The sequence below is a fragment of the Coregonus lavaretus genome, assembly GCF_964263955.1.
Source record: "Coregonus lavaretus genome assembly, chromosome: 8".
NCBI classification, from domain to species: domain Eukaryota; kingdom Metazoa; phylum Chordata; class Actinopteri; order Salmoniformes; family Salmonidae; genus Coregonus; species Coregonus lavaretus.
Genome location: NC_139995.1, coordinates 48,185,172 through 48,201,747, shown reverse-complemented (window position 1 = coordinate 48,201,747; position 16,576 = coordinate 48,185,172). Strand labels below are relative to the sequence as shown.

The 16,576-nt window shown below is 47.2% G+C and overlaps 1 protein-coding gene across 1 annotated transcript in view; it reads left to right on the top strand.

The window, feature by feature from the left end:
- The first annotated feature begins 2,031 nt into the window (after positions 1–2,031).
- LOC311134262 (plexin-A1-like) overlaps positions 2,032–16,576 on the top strand; it is a 312,099-nt gene continuing 297,554 nt past the window's right edge. Inside the window, exon 1 of the mRNA XM_084167885.1 lies at positions 2,032–2,150. The gene's annotated coding sequence lies outside the window, so the exon portion shown is untranslated. The remainder of the gene's footprint in view (positions 2,151–16,576) is intronic.

Below are 16,576 nucleotides of genomic sequence, written 5' to 3'. Positions count from 1 at the left end.
AGAACACCATCCCCACCGTCAAACATGGAGGTGGAAACATTATGCTTTGGGGTGTTTTTCTGCTAAGGGGACAGGACAATTTCATCGCATCAAATGGACGATGGACGGGTCCATGTACCGTCAAATCTTGGGTGAGAACCTCCTTCCCTCAGCCAGGGCATTGAAAATGGGTTGTGGATGGGTATTCCAGCATGACAATGACCCAAAACACACGGCCAAGGCAACAAAGGAGTGGCTCAAGAAGAAGCACATTAAGGTCCTGGAGTGGCCTAGCCAGTCTCCAGACCTTAATCCCATAGAAAATCTGTGGAGGGATCTGAAGGTTCGAGTTGCCAAACGTCAGCCTCAAAACCTTAATGACTTGGAGAAGATCTGCAAAGAGGAGTGGGACAAAATCCCTCCTGAGATGTGTGCAAACCTGTTGGCCAACTACAAGAAACATCTGACCTCTGTGATTGTCAACAAGGGTTTTGCCACCAAGTACTAACTAATGTTTTGCAGAGGGGTCAAATACTCATTTCCCTCATTAAAATGCAAATCAATTTATAACATTTTTGACATGCGTTTTTCTTGATTTTTTTGTTGTTATTCTGTCTCTCACTGTTCAAATAAACCTACCATTAAAAGTATAGACTGATCATGTCTTTGTCAGTGTGCAAACATACAAAATCAGCAGGGGATCAAATTCTTTTTTCCCTCACTGTATATATTCTTAAATTCCATTCCTTACTAGTTTTGTGTGAAGTGAATGAACTACTAGCAGCTAGTTAGTTAGCTAGTAGCTACCACAGCCAGTTCAGCTCTAGCTAGCCTCTAGCTATCTGTCAGGTAGCAGTGTCTAACAGCTGTGTATGGATATGTTTTGTAGCCTTTGTTTTGTCCCGTTTCAACAGAAGACAATAAAAAGTATTTGTACTTTATTTGTAAGAGTTATTCATTTGTTAGGCTATTGGTTGAAGGTGCAACAATATTGATTATTGAATTATCATTGATCTAGTTCAGTCTTATCAATCACTTAAACATATTTAATAATTATCTCTTACCTAGCTTGATGACTGTGGGCGTTTTTGCTTACTTTTTGTTGTTCTAAATAGAGACGACAAGAAGGGCCATGGGTCATATTAGATTGTGTAGAAATGCAGGAAATTAGCTTTAGATGCTCCCCAAAATGGGAGGACCCCCAACCAAGTTATGTCCCCCCCCCCACTTCTAATAGCAACGTTGTGCCCCTGAGCAGATCAGTCAGTACATATTTCAAATGCATGTGTCCAATGTAACTGCTTGTTCTTTTCCAAAGCACAAGCACATTAATATTACATGAATAAAAACAAATATGAAGCAAAATAACAACAACAATGAACAAACACATAGTTAACCTTAAATATTATCTCTGCTTTCAGACCAAGTCGGATCCTTTGTTGACTGCCTCTCCAAATCACGACAGCCACACACACACACACACACACACAGAGAGAGAGAGAGAGAGAGAGAGAGAAAGCCAGGTGGTTGTTAGAATAACTCAGCTATCCCAAAAGCTTCCTTGCCGAGGGACCCATGGAACTGTGCCCAATACACACTACGTAAGATGTTGAGATTCTGTGAGACTATTTATGAATATTAACATTTCAGGTTTCCAAGTCACTTCTACTGTCATAAAGAACATTTTCTATAGACAGGTCTGTAATGAACCTGTTTGTGAACAACCAAGCCTATCCTGAAGCAACAATCCCTCTTGTTGACAAAGACAAATGTAGACTGCTAATTTAGTATTCATATTGCCTAACCTTTATTCATTCCACAGCTCAACCCAGAGAAAATTACTCTCGTCTTATGAAACGTGATCAAAGCCAAGAAAGTGAGATTGTTTTGCCAATTGCGTGCTGTGGCCACAAGCCGACTCACCGATGCCCTCTGTGGACCATACAAGGTATTGGGACAAGACAGCGCATATCCATGCGCTACTTGCTCGCGCCCGGCTTTCTCACATCGAGGCTGGCTTCTCACGGGAAGCCTCGAGCTGCATTCCTCTCCATTCAAACGAAGGGAACCGGCGTGGTGAGCGTACTAGTACTCCGTGACGAGTGAAAATGTCCCTAAGTTTTGGAAGTTAACCATGGCAAGGATATCTAACCCAAGGATCACTTGAATTTGTAAGTAGGCCTATCCAGATGAGTTGGTTTGTTGTTTGAATTAGATGAACGTTTATTTTGGGATGAAACATTTGGGTATTTTCGCTCCCATGTTGACAGTTTGGCTTGGCTGTCTTACGGTTGCGTCTGACCGCAAGAGTTTGTGAAGCTTGTGATTTCTAAACTGCCCTTGTACGAGGCGAACAACGGGTTCTTTTCAGCGTTACCAAAGCGCAACCAGTCTATTAACCTGTGTAGCCTATTGAATTTCACAAGTAGTTGTTTTGCATGCTGTCTTGGATGCGCATACAACTGTTTTTCTATGTAGCCCAATTCAACCAGTTGAAGAGTTGATCAACACCGAAGTGGGAAAACTGCGGATATTGTGTCATTGGCAAGGGTTGTGTGTGTGGATGAATCCACTTGCTGTTCCACAAGCGCATATGCTACTTGAATAAGTTGAGCAGGAGCAGAGTTCAAACTTAAATTTCGAGCCTAATTGGGCACTATTTATTTTATTGCTGAATTCACCCAGGTTTTATCCCACATCCTATCCTAACATCCTTATATCCATCTTGTTTTTCTATTTGAACAAACATGGGCAAGGGCCTATAGTTGAAATACGTGAAAGCAGACTATTGTCTATTGGTTACCTCATTGCAAAGGGAATGCTGTTGCATTGCCTTTTTGAGAAGGAATGTCTCAATAGACTACATAATTATAGTGATTCACTGACGGACAGACACGGTCGCTTGGAAAACAGTCTTTCTTCGGCGGTGAGTGGGGAGGCATGTGTGGCTCGTGCATGGCTTTACATTGAAATTCGTGGCATGCTCTCACGCATGGGGTTATTTTTATAGGGTTATTTCTTAGTCGTTCTATGCTACTTAGGCTGCGTTTAGACAGGCAGCCCAATTATGATATTTTTTTCACAAATTAGCCTTTTTACCAATCAGATCAGCTCTGAAAAATATCTTATGTGAAACAATCTGATGTGATTTGTTTAAAATAACAATTTGTCGAATTTGGGGCGGCAGGTAGCTTAGTGGTTAAGAGCGCTGTGCCAGTAACCGAAAGGTCGCTGGTTCTAATCCCCGAGCCGACTAGGTGAAAAATCTGTCGATGTGCCCTTGAGCAAGGCACTTAACCCTAATTGCTCATGTAAGTCGCTCTGGATAAGAGCGTCTGCTAAATGACTAAAATGTAAATGTAAATGTCGAAAAAGATCAGAATTGGGCTGCCTGTCTAAATGCAACCTAAATTGACATAAGGGGGTATAGCATTTCTCATGGGACCCAGTTTGCGGCTTTGGAAAAACAAAAATCGATTACCCTATTAACTTTAAAATAATTAGAAATGGTGTGTGAAAAGAGCGAGTGAGAGGCAATTTGTAGGCTTTGTTATTTCAACAACAATAATTCCATATTGAGGAGTAATGGAAGGATGAGAGTTGTCTGTGGGTGTGTTGGTCTGCCCCATGCATCGAATGTCATCTATTGAATATGCGCTCATAAGCCTACTCTATTGGATTTGCTCGAATAGTTTTTCAGTATTATATTTGTGAGCAAATTACACATGTCCAAAATACAGCATTCACCAATTCAAAAATATTCGTGTTTTTTCCCTGACCAAATGTGAATTTATATAAAAGCAAACACATTTAAATCCGTTGTGATGGATTTGTGTTGCCCGTTGCCCCCAGTTTTATAATTCAAGGCAACCGACATCAGTTTGGTGGTTAAAGGCTATGACACCTATTCACATGTTAATTATGAAAGATCTCAAACCTGACATAAATGCTTGTTTAGTAGGCGGTACTAGTTGAATGTCACTGACGCTAATCAGTCATAGGGCTGGCATGGCTTTGGCTTGTAAATCACTGAATGACAGACTGGTTGGTCTTCTAGCCTCTCAAAATAGTGTCAGATTCCACTGCAAACGGATTGTAACCTAGTCTACACAGCTAATTGCGGCTTCAATGTTTAAATTCTGTAGTGCCCTATTCCAAGTCGATACAATCAGGTCTCTACAGTGCGACCATTTTACTCTATGAGCCTAAATATTTTGCTGTACGACCTGGAAATGTTATTTATATAAAGGATTCTAGCTTTATTACCTCAAATATTTATTTATGTGTGTCTACATTTTCCAACCTATAAAACATGTCAGTGTAGAGCCCTGACAATGTATCCATATGCCAACAGCAACCAGTGGCAACAATGTAGTGTAGAGCCCTGACAATGTATCCATATGCCAACAGCAACCAGTGGCAACAATGTAGTGTAGAGCCCTGACAATGTATCCATATGCCAACAGCAACCAGTGGCAACAATGTAGTGTAGAGCCCTGACAATGTATCCATATGCCAACAGCAACCAGTGGCAACAATGTAGTGTAGAGCCTTGACAATGTATCCATATGCCAACAGCAACCAGTGGCAACAATGTAGTGTAGAGCCCTGACAATGTATCCATATGCCAACAGCAACCAGTGGCAACAATGTAGTGTAGAGCCCTGACAATGTATCCATATGCCAACAGCAACAATGTAGTGTAGAGCCCTGACAATGTATCCATATGCGACCAACAGCAACCAGTGGCAACAATGTAGTGTAGAGCCCTGACAATGTATCCATATGCCAACAGCAACCAGTGGCAACAATGTAGTGTAGAGCCCTGACAATGTATCCATATGCGACCAACAGCAACCAGTGGCAACAATGTAGTGTAGAGCCCTGACAATGTATCCATATGCGACCAACAGCAACCAGTGGCAACAATGTAGTGTAGAGCCCTGACAATGTATCCATATGCGACCAACAGCAACCAGTGGCAACAATGTAGTGTAGAGCCCTGACAATGTATCCATATGCGACCAACAGCAACAATGTAGTGTAGAGCCCTGACAATGTATCCATATGCGACCAACAGCAACCAGTGGCAACAATGTAGCTGAATGACAGTTGGGTAGGAGTGAAGCTGCTGCTTTTTGATGCACTTTTCCCTTCCATCCTTCATCTCGAGCCCAACTCACCTGCATGTCTTACCAAGTTGATGGACAATCTTCTGAGGGGAATTTGATACATTGATCCTGACGTTTCGCCTGACAAATGTAATGTCTGGTAAGGTTATATTTTTCTGCTCACTTACACAGAAGCAGTAGCTGCCCCATGTGGACATCTTTGTGAAAGAATAGTGTAGACTCCATGGCTTGACTCCATTACATTTACATTTAAGTCATTTAGCAGACGCTCTTATCCAGAGCGACTTACAGTTAGTGAGTGCATACATTATTTTTTTCATACTGGCCCCCCATGGGAATCGAACCCACAACCCTGGCATTGCAAACGCCATCCCTGCCGGCCAAACCCTCCCCTACCTTGGACGACGCTGGGCCAATTGTGCGCCGCCCCATGTCTCCCGGTCGCGGCCGGCTACGACAGAGCCTGGATTCGAACCAGGATCTCTAGTGGCACAGTTAGCACTGCGATGCAGTGCCTTAGACCACTGCGCCACTCGGGAGGTGCTTGACTTGGGCAGGAGCTCACCGAAGCTGAGTACCGACATCTCAAATGTTCTACTTCTTGAGCTCCTGTTCCTCTTATAGAATATTAGCTCAACAGTATTGTGGAGCTCCTGCACCTAAATATAAAATGTACCGAAACCCAAAATGATTACCGACACCTATTTCGGTCCAAGTCAAGCACTGCCTGTCATCAATTAATTATGGGTGGATCCTCACGTTTCGTCTTATGTGTCCCTAGTGTGGCATCGCAAATAACTCAGCCAGAAAAGTATTAGCAATCCACCACCCTCTGCATGTTATGATACAAATATGCCTCAATAGACCAGTGTTGAAGTCTAATTATTTTGTATTGGCTGGCATTTCACTGATCTTGTGTTGCTATCAACTGGAATGAGGAGAACATGATCATGAGCACATACTTGCTGCAGTTGACCTACTGTCTGACTTGATTCTGTAGGGCAAATGGGCAATGACTCAGTAGCCAGTACTTCCCTCCAGTGTATGTGCGTAGTGTGTGTGTTGGTCTCGTGTGTGTGTGTTGGTCTCGTGTGTGTGTGTTGGTCTCGTGTGTGTGTGTTGGTCTCGTGTGTGTGTGTGTGTGTGTGTGTGTGTGTGTGTGTGTTGGTGTGTGTGTGTGTGTGTTGGTCTCGTGTGTGTGTGTTGGTCTCGTGTGTGTGTGTTGGTCTCGTGTGTGTGTGTTGGTCTTGTGTGTGTGTGTTGGTCTCGTGTGTGTGTGTGTGTGTTGGTCTCGTGTGTGTGTGTTGGTCTCGTGTGTGTGTGTGTGTTGGTGTGTGTGTGTGTTGGTCTTGTGTGTGTGTGTGTGTGTTGGTCTTGTGTGTGTGTGTGTGTGTTGGTCTCGTGTGTGTGTGTGTGTGTTGGTCTCGTGTGTGTGTGAGTGGACTTGACAGAAGACAGCTCCTTTCACGGCCCCTTGACTGCCAGACATTTTAAACCGGTGTGACAACCTCATCCTGATAAAATAAAGTGTCTCTCTCTCCCTCTATTTCGCTACTGCTGTTTCTTTCTCTCTTTCTGTCATTCTCCCACTCTGTCGCTTTCCCTCCATCTTCCTTGTAGTCCCTCCCTCCCTCCCTCCTGTCAGGGCTGTGTGTTTCTCCCTCTGTGGAATGCCCCTACTTTTATCACGTTCCGAGTTCTGACACCCTGGCACAATTTCCACTTTTCAGAATCTCCACTTCCCCACTCTCTCTTTGAACTTCTCTTAATTGTGGGTTTCGGCTCATTAGGTCAAATCCGCCACTTATTCTAGTGTCAAAATGTACTACAAAGTGTAAAAAGGATAATTTTGGTCATGAAGTTAGTCTCGTCCAAAACTGAGATTTGCGAGTTGATAGGAAAAATGGTATGTCACGGAGTTAAGGGTACCGCAATAGTTTTCCTCGGGTTGGGTTTATTTCAATCCTGCCGAACTTTGTCACAGTTGCACACCATCTGGCTGAAGACCTGGTTAGACTGTTTCAAGTTATCTAGAAGGATGAGTAACTGTAACTGTGTACTGTTTTGGCAGAGTGAATGTACAAACGCTTGCCATGTGCGAACACACACGAGACACCCACATTAAACCACACCCCCCCCAAGACAACTCGTTTGGCTTCAGTCATGGCCGCTGCATTTCTTAATGAACCAGCTGAAAAAGAGGCCAAATCAGGAAGTTCAGCCCTCCTTTAATGATTGGGGCTTCCTCAATAGAGCGTAATGGAATATCTGCTTTCCTATACCTACCGGTGGAGATGTTATGTTTCTGTATGTTTTTGGGCGAGTCAAGGCTAGGAGGTGTGTTGTAGTTTTAGCTTCTTCCTCTCTCTTTCATATTTAGCCCTTCCCTCACTCTTTCACTTTATTTTCCTCCTCTCTCTGTTCCTCGCCTCTTCCCTAGCCTACCCTCCCCTCCCCTCCTCTCTTCCCTCCCCTCCTCTCTCCCCTCCTCATATTCTCCTTTTGTTTTCCCTCCACTGTCTCGCTGTCTGCCCCGGCCTCGCTCTGTCTTCCCCGGCCTCGCTCTGTCTTCCCCGGCCTCGCTCTGTCTTCCCCGGCCTCGCTCTGTCTTCCCCGGCCTCGCTCTGTCTTCCCCGGCCTCGCTCTGTCTTCCCCGGCCTCGCTCTGTCTTCCCCGGCCTCGCTCTGTCTTCCCCGGCCTCGCTCTGTCTGCCCCGGCCTCGCTCTGTCTGCCCCGGCCTCGCTCTGTCTGCCCCGGCCTCGCTCTGTCTTCCCCGGCCTCGCTCTGTCTTCCCCGGCCTCGCTCTGTCTTCCCCGGCCTCTCTCTGTCTGCCCCAGCCTCTCTCTGTCTGCCCCGGCCTCGAGCTGTCTGCCTCTGTCTCGTTCTCGATCTGTCTCGCTCTCTCCCTCGCTGACTCCCTCACTGTAGTCTCTCTCTCGCTCCCTCGTTGTAGTCTCTCTCACTCTCTCGCTCCCTCGCTGTAGTCTCTCTCTCTCTTTCTCCCTCGCTGTAGTCTCTCTCTCCCTCGCTGTAGTCTCTCTCCCTCGCTGTAGTCTCTCTCTCTCCCCCTCGCTTTAGTCTCTCTCTCTCTCCCCCTCGCTGTAGTCTCTCTCTCCCCCTCGCTGTAGTCTCTCTCTCCCCCTCGCTGTAGTCTCTCTCTCTCTCCCCCTCGCTGTAGTCTCTCTCTCTCCCCCTCACTGTAGTCTCTCTTTCTCTCTCCCACTCGCTGTAGTCTCTCTCTCTCTCTCTCTCGCTGTAGTCTCTCTCTCTCTCTCTCCCACTCGCTGTAGTCTCTCTCTGTCTCCCCTTCGCTGTAGTCTCTCTCTCTCCCCCTCGCTGTAGTCTCTCTCTCCCCCTCACTGTAGTCTCTCTCTCTCTCCCACTCGCTGTAGTCTCTCTCTCTCCCCCTCGCTGTAGTCTCTCTCTCTCTCTCTCCCCCTCGCTGTAGTCTCTCTCTCCCCCTCGCTGTAGTCTCTCTCTCCCCCTCGCTGTAGTCTCTCTCTCTCTCCCCCTCGCTGTAGTCTCTCTCTCTCCCCCTCACTGTAGTCTCTCTTTCTCTCTCCCACTCGCTGTAGTCTCTCTCTCTCTCTCTCTCTCTCTCTCTCTCTCCCCCTCGCTGTAGTCTCTCTCTCTCTCTCTCCCACTCGCTGTAGTCTCTCTCTGTCTCCCCTTCGCTGTAGTCTCTCTCTCTCCCCCTCGCTGTAGTACATTTACATTTACATTTTAGTCATTTAGCAGACGCTCTTAACCAGAGCGACTTACAGGAGCAATTAGGGTTAAGTGCCTTGCTCAAGGGCACATTAACGTCATTTAGCAGACGCTCTTAGCCAGAGCGACTCACAAATTGGTGCGTTCACCCTATAGCCAGTGGGATAACCACTTTACAATTTGGGGGGGGGGGGGGGGGGGGGGGTTAGAAGGAATACTTTATCCTATCCCAGGTATTCCTTAAAGAGGTGGGGTTTCAAATGTCTCCGGAAGGTGGTGAGTGACTCCGCTGTCCTGGCGTCGTGAGGGAGCTTGTTCCACCATTGGGGTGCCAGAGCAGCGAACAGTTTTGACTGGGCTGAGCGGGAGCTGTGCTTCCGCAGAGGAAGGGGAGCCAGCAGGCCAGAGGTGGATGAACGCAATGTCCTCGTTTGGGTGTAGGGACTGATCAGAGCCTGAAGGTACAGAGGTGCCGTTCCCCTCACTGCTCCATAGGCAAGCACCATGGTCTTGTAGCGGATGCGAGCTTCAACTGGAAGCCAGTGGAGTGTGCGGAGGAGGGGGGTGACGTGAGAGAACTTGGGAAGGTTGAACACCAGACGGGCTGCGGCATTCTGGATGAGTTGTAGGGGTTTAATGGCACAGGCAGGGAGCCCAGCCAACAGCGAGTTGCAGTAGTCCAGACGGGAGATGACAAGTGCCTGGACCAGGACCTGCGCCGCTTCCTGTGTAAGGCAGGGTCGCACTCTCCGAATGTTGTAGAGCATGAACCTGCAGGAGCGGGTCACCGCCTTGATGTTGGCGGAGAACGACAGGGTGTTGTCCAGGGTCACGCCTAGGCTCTTCGCACTCTGGGAGGAGGACACAGCGGAGTTGTCAACCGTGATGGCGAGATCATGGAACGGGCAGTCCTTCCCCGGGAGGAAGAGCAGCTCCGTCTTGCCAGGGTTCAGCTTGAGGTGGTGATCCGTCATCCATACTGATATGTCTGCCAGACATGCAGAGATGCGATTCGCCACCTGGTTATCAGAAGGGGGAAAGGAGAAGATTAGTTGTGTATCGTCAGCGTAGCAATGATAGGAGAGACCATGTGAGGATATGACAGAGCCAAGTGACTTGGTGTATAGGGAGAAAAGGAGAGGGCCCAGAACCGATCCCTGGGGGACACCAGTGGTGAGAGCACGTGGTGCGGAGACAGCTTCCCGCCACGCCACTTGGTAGGAGCGACCGGTCAGGTAGGACGCAATCCAGGAGTGAGCCGCGCCGGAGATGCCCATCTCGGAGAGGGTGGAGAGGAGGATCTGATGGTTCACAGTATCAAAGGCAGCAGACAGGTCTAGAAGGACAAGAGCAGAGGAGAGAGAGTTAGCTTTAGCAGTGCGGAGAGTCTCCGTGACACAGAGAAGAGCAGTCTCAGTTGAATGACCAGTCCTGAAACCTGATTGGTTTGGATCAAGAAGGTCATTCTGAGAGAGATAGCAAGAGAGTTGGCTAAAGACGGCACGCTCAATAGTTTTGGAAAGAAAAGAAAGAAGGGATACTGGTCTGTAGTTGTTGACATCAGTGGGGTCGAGTGTTGGTTTTTTGAGGAGGGGAGCAACTCTCGCTCTCTTGAAGACGGAAGGGACATGGCCAGCGGTCAAGGATGAGTTGATCAGCGAGGTGAGGTAGGGGAGAAGGTCACCGGAGATGGTCTGGAGAAGGGAGGAGGGGATGGGGTCAAGCGGGCAGGTTGTTGGGCGGCCTGCAGTCACAAGTCGCAGGATTTTATCTGGAGAGAGAGGGGAGAAAGAAGTCAAAGCATAGGGTAGGGCAGTGTGAGCAGGACCAGCAGTGTTATTAGACTTAACAAACGAGGATCGGATGTCGTCAACCTTCTTTTCAAAGTGGTTGACGAAGTCATCCACAGAGAGAGAGGAGGTGGGGGGGGGGGAGGAGGATTCAGGAGGGAGGAAAATGTGGCAAAGAGCTTCCTAGGGTTAGAGGCAGATGCTTGGAATTTAGAGTGGTAGAAGGTGGCCTTAGCAGCAGAAACAGATGAAGAAAATGTAGAGAGGAGGGAGTGAAAAGATGCCAGGTCGGTAGGGAGTTTAGTTTTCTTCCATTTCCGCTCCGCTGCCCGGAGCTCTGTTCTGTGAGCTCGCAGTGAGTCATCAAGCCACGGAGCTGGGGGGGAGGACCGAGCCGGCCGGGAGGATAGGGGACACAGAGAGTCAAAGGATGCAGAAAGGGAGGAGAGGAGGGTTGAGGAGGCAGAATCAGGAGATTGGAGGGAGAAGGATTGAGCAGAGGGAAGAGATGATAGGATGGAAGAGGAGAGAGTAGTGGGAGAGAGAGAGCGAAGGTTGCGGCGGCGCATTACCATCTGTGTAGGGGCAGAGTGAGTAGTGTGGGAGGAGAGCGAGAGAGAAAAGGAAACAAAGTAGTGGTCGGAGACTTGGAGGGGAGTTGCAGTGAGATTAGTAGAGGAGCAGCATCTAGTGAAGATGAGGTCAAGCGTATTGCCTGCCTTGTGAGTAGGGGGGGACGGTGAGAGGGTGAGGTCAAAAGAGGAGAGGAGTGGAAAGAAGGAGGCAGAGAGAAATGAGTCAAACGTGGACATAGGGAGGTTGAAATCCCCCAAAACTGTGAGGGGTGAGCCATCCTCAGGAAAGGAACTTATCAAGGCGTCAAGCTCGTTGATGAACTCTCCAAGGGAACCTGGAGGGCGATAGATGACAAGGATATTAAGCTTAAATGGGTTAGTGACTGTGACAGCATGGAATTCAAATGAGGAGATAGACAGATGGGTTAGGGGAAAAATTGAGAATGTCCACTTGGGAGAGATGAGGATTCCTGTACCACCACCCCTCTGACCAGATGCTCTCGGGGTATGCGAGAACACATGGTCAGACGAGGAGAGGGCAGTAGGAGTAGCCGTGTTTTCAGTGGTGATCCATGTTTCCGTCAGCGCCAGGAAGTCGAGGGACTGGAGGTTGGCATAGGCTGGGATGAAGTCAGCTTTGTTGGCAGCAGAACGGCAGTTCCAGAGGCTGCCTGCGACCTGGAACTCCAGGTGAGGGGTGCGAGCAGGGACCACCAGGTTGGAGAGGCAGCAGCCGCGCGATGTTGTGCGTTGTTTGTGTAGCCTGTGCAGAGACGAGAGAACAGGGATAGGCAGAGGCATAGTTGACAGGCTGTAGCAAATGGCTACAAAAATGCAGAGGAGATCGGAATGAAATGAGCTAAGCATCTGGGAGAGGAGAGAGGGGGGCCTCCCTCACCAAAAACTTCTACCTCAGAAACTAAAATTGTTTCACTGAACAGTTGTTCAATGTTTAAAGGAATAAACTCAAACCCACTTTATTCAGCTAGCCAACTATGACACCATAGCTGACTAGCATGCTAGCATCCAATAACACACAGTTTAACACACAGTTAAGCACAAATACTCACAACAAACCACCAATAGTGTGGTTTGTTGTGAGTCTCTCTCTCTCTCTCTCCCCCTCGCTGTAGTCTCTCTCTCTCTCTCTCTCTCCCTCGCTGTAGTCTTTCTCTCCCTCGCTCGTTCTCTCACTATCCTTTTGAACAGACCCCAGGATGGGTAATATCGTAGCCTTATCAAAACAATCCCCACGATGCTCCTTCCCGCTCCAAGTAAAAATATCATAATGAAAATATCCACACTACTAGGGACACAGAATGGTAGAAAAAGTAAGCTGTTTAGGAACTCGGCCCAAATTGATCTCTGCCACACTTGTCCAACCGAGCTGTCTGTTATGTATAATTCATTTTCTCGCCTTTCCCAGTTTATCTTTATCGCTCACTTTTAACCATTCTTCAAAGGATCCCTCCCCCCGCTTCCACCTCCCTCACTGCCTGTTGAGGTGACCGCTGCTTGGGCACAGGCTGTTTTTGAAGCAGGCAAAAAGGGCACTCATCAACACCACTGAAATACAATTTAAAAGTCTGCGATTCTGTCACTATCAAAAGCCCACCGCTCCCTAATCTAGCTGCAAATTGAAAATAAACCAAATAAACCACAGCGACACTACGACTGGTGCTGTGTTGGAGCCTTTTTTCACGGTTTGCCTTGATTCAAAGAAGTGATTGGGGGGATTGATAGTTACATATCACAATATTATTTTGGACAATATTATATCGATACCTTGACTCCAAAGTATCGATTTCCTTTTGGTTGATAGGTACGCTAGTCAGCTGTACCTGTGCCATAACGCTGGTATTTTTCATCATATACAGTGAGGGAAAAATATATTTGATCCCCTGCTGATTTTGTACGTTTGCCCACTGACAAAGACATGATCAGTCTATAATTTTAATGGTAGGTTTATTTGAACAGTGAGAGACAGAATATCAACAAAAAAATCAAGAAAAACGCATGACAAAAATGTTATAAATTGATTTGCATTTTAATGAGGGAAATAAGTATTTGACCCCTCTGCAAAACATGACTTAGAACTTGGTGGCAAAACCCTTGTTGGCAATCAGAGGTCAGACGTTTCTTGTAGTTGGCCACCAGGTTTGCACACATCTCAGGAGGGATTTTGTTCCACTCCTCTTTGCAGATCTTCTCCAAGTCATTAAGGTTTCGAGGCTGACGTTTGGCAACTCAAACCTTCAGCTCCCTCCACAGATTTCAATGGGATTAAGGTCTGGAGACTGGCTAGGCCACTCCAGGACCTTAATGTGCTTCTTCTTGAGCCACTCCTTTGTTGCCTTGGCCGTGTGTTTTGGGTCATTGTCATGCTGGAATACCCATCCACGACCCATTTTCAATGCCCTGGCTGAGGGAAGGAGGTTCTCACCCAAGATTTGACGGTACATGGCCCCGTCCATCGTCCGTTTGATGCGTTGAAGTTGTCCTGTCCCCTTAGCAGAAAAACACCCCCAAAGCATAATGTTTCCACCTCCATGTTTGACGGTGGGGATGGTGTTCTTGGGGTCATAGGCAGCATTCCTCCTCCTCCAAACACGGCGAGTTGAGTTGATGGCAAAGAGCTCGATTTTGGTCTCATCTGACCACAACACTTTCACCCAGTTCTCCTCTGAATCATTCAGATGTTCATTGGCAAACTTCAGATAGGCCTGTATATGTGCTTTCTTGAGCAGGGGGACCTTGCGGGCGCTGCAGGATTTCAGTCCTTCACGGCGTAGTGTGTTACCAATTGTTTTCTTGGTGACTATGGTCCCAGCTGCCTTGAGATCATTGACAAGATCCTCCCGTGTAGTTCTGGGCTGATTCCTCACCGTTCTCATGATCATTGCAACTCCACGAGGTGAGATCTTGCATGGAGCCCCAGGCCGAGGGAGATTGACAGTTATTTTGTGTTTCTTCCATTTGCGAATAATCGCACCAACTGTTGTCACCTCACCAAGCTGCTTGGCGATGGTCTTGTAGCCCATTCCAGCCTTGTGTAGGTCTACAATCTTGTCCCTGACATCCTTGGAGAGCTCTTTGGTCTTGGCCATGGTGGAGAGTTTGGAATCTGATTGATTGCTTCTGTGGACAGGTGTCTTTTATACAGGTAACAAGCTGAGATTAGAAGCACTCCCTTTAAGAGTGTGCTCCTAATCTCTGCTCGTTACCTGTATAAAAGACACCTGGGAGCCAGAAATCTTTCTGATTGAGAGGGGGTCAAATACTTATTTCCCTCATTAAAATGCAAATCAATTTATAACATTTTTGACATGCGTGTTTCCGGATTTTGATGTTGTTATTCTGTCTCTCACTGTTCAAATAAACCTACCATTAAAATTATAGACTGATCATTTCTTTGTCAGTGGGCAAACGTACAAAATCAATAGGGGATCAAATACTTTTTTCCCTCACTGTAGCTTGTTGTCCATCTTTTTAAATGGTGAGAACATGTTTTCTCATGCTCTCTCGTCTCACTGCAGCATAGTGAGCAACATGTTTGGAACATCAAATCGCAATAAAATTGTAGTATAGAATCCCAATACATATAGAATCATGGGAATCCCAATACATATCGCATACCGTTAGCTGTCTGACTCCACCTACTGAAAGAACCAGGCCGTCCGATTGTTCTGTTTCTGTCAGTGGTCTTCAAGACCTCACCCTGTCCGTCGGTGTTAATTTGATCCTTTGGAGAGACCTGTGTGTGTTCATCTGGCCTTTCACTGTATGTCCCCCTTGACATTCCCCATGATAACATGTCACAGCCTCTCCACTTTATGAGTGTGTTAGATGGCATATGGCCAGAGCTGCAGTTCTGAAAGCGAGCATGTGATTCGTTGGAAGCTATTTACAGCCATGTTTGGATTGGCTCTTTGGAGTTTAACCCCCTCAAAACTACAGAATTGGTTAGAGTTACACGTACACAGCTGTTCAGACCAAAGTCACCCACGGCAGTAACCCTTGCTTTACCTTTAACCTCCAAGGCCTGTGTCAAAGCCCAACCATGCTACAAGCAGCCTCAGTAGATGACAAAAGTTGCCTCCTTGTCATTCTAACACACTCGGTAGCATTCTGTACTTCCTCATACTGACCCAGACCAGTGTTTCCTCTACCATTGCAGCTATGTTGCACACAGAGTTTGGCTTCTATTGGTTTCAATTGACAGTTTTGATGCTAGAGGGCTTGGTTGTTGCTATAAAGCCTTTTACTGGGAAATATTCTAGGGGAAGACTGATCCAGGCACCACTTGGCCCATCAAACGACAAAAACGCTTCCATTCTTTCTCTGCTGAGAGGACAATCGGTCAATGGAGCCGTCAAGGAAGTGTATCGATCAGGAAGTCACAGGTCAAAGTTACCGTTCAGACATCTGGACGACGAGCAATCGCCCACCTGCAGTCCCACACACCCCGAAGCCTGGGTGTTGTTCAGTAGGGCACACCGTAGCAATCGTTTTGAAACGGAAAGCGGAAATGAGCGTTTCTTTCTGGACCAGTTAGTCCCTCGTTTCAGTCTGTTTCCTTCAATTTGGTGCTTAATAAACACAACGCAGGGTTTCCCAAAGCACTGTTGTTTGGGACAATCAAGTTTTTAATTCAGGAGATGGAAGTCAATCACAAGAGCAACCATTGAATCCCCGGAAAACCCTTGATTCCCAAAAACACTGTAGGCCTTCATGAAATGGAATATTGTTGGTAGAATGCTGCTGCTGTTGATTTATATTTTCCAAAAGGATGGTGGAGCCTAGTGGTTGTTTGTAGTGCTCAGTTGAATCCGTGTGTGTGTGGTTTTTATTGAGGCACCAGACAATTTATTTGTGTGAATCTGTATGTGTGCACTGTGCATGTATAGTCCAGTTGGAGGCAACATACTGAACTAAAAAGGCCTTAGTGTGTGTCTGCCTTCCTATTTCTCAGGTCTCCACTGTGGGGAAGATTAAATGGGGAATAGTTTACATAAGCACAGAGGCATTTATTGTTGTAATTAATGTTAATGGTGTGGCGGGCTCACTTGATAATTGCTCCTCTCCCCTCCCCTCCCCTCCTCTCCTCTCCTCTCCTCTCCTCTCCTCTCCTCTCCTCTCCTCTCCTCTCCTCTCCTCTCCCCTCCTCTCCCCTCCTCTCCTCTCCTCTCCTCTCCTCTCCTCTCCTCTCCTCTCCTCTCCTCTCCTCTCCTCTCCTCTCCTCTCCTCTCCTCTCCTCTCCTCTCCTCTCCTCTCCTCTCCTCTCCTCTCCTCTCCTCTCCTCTCCTCTACAGTACCTGCCTTGGGCCTAGCCCTCTCATTGTTTGTTTTATCTACAGAGGGGAATTTAAATAATTCACCAACCTGTAAATAA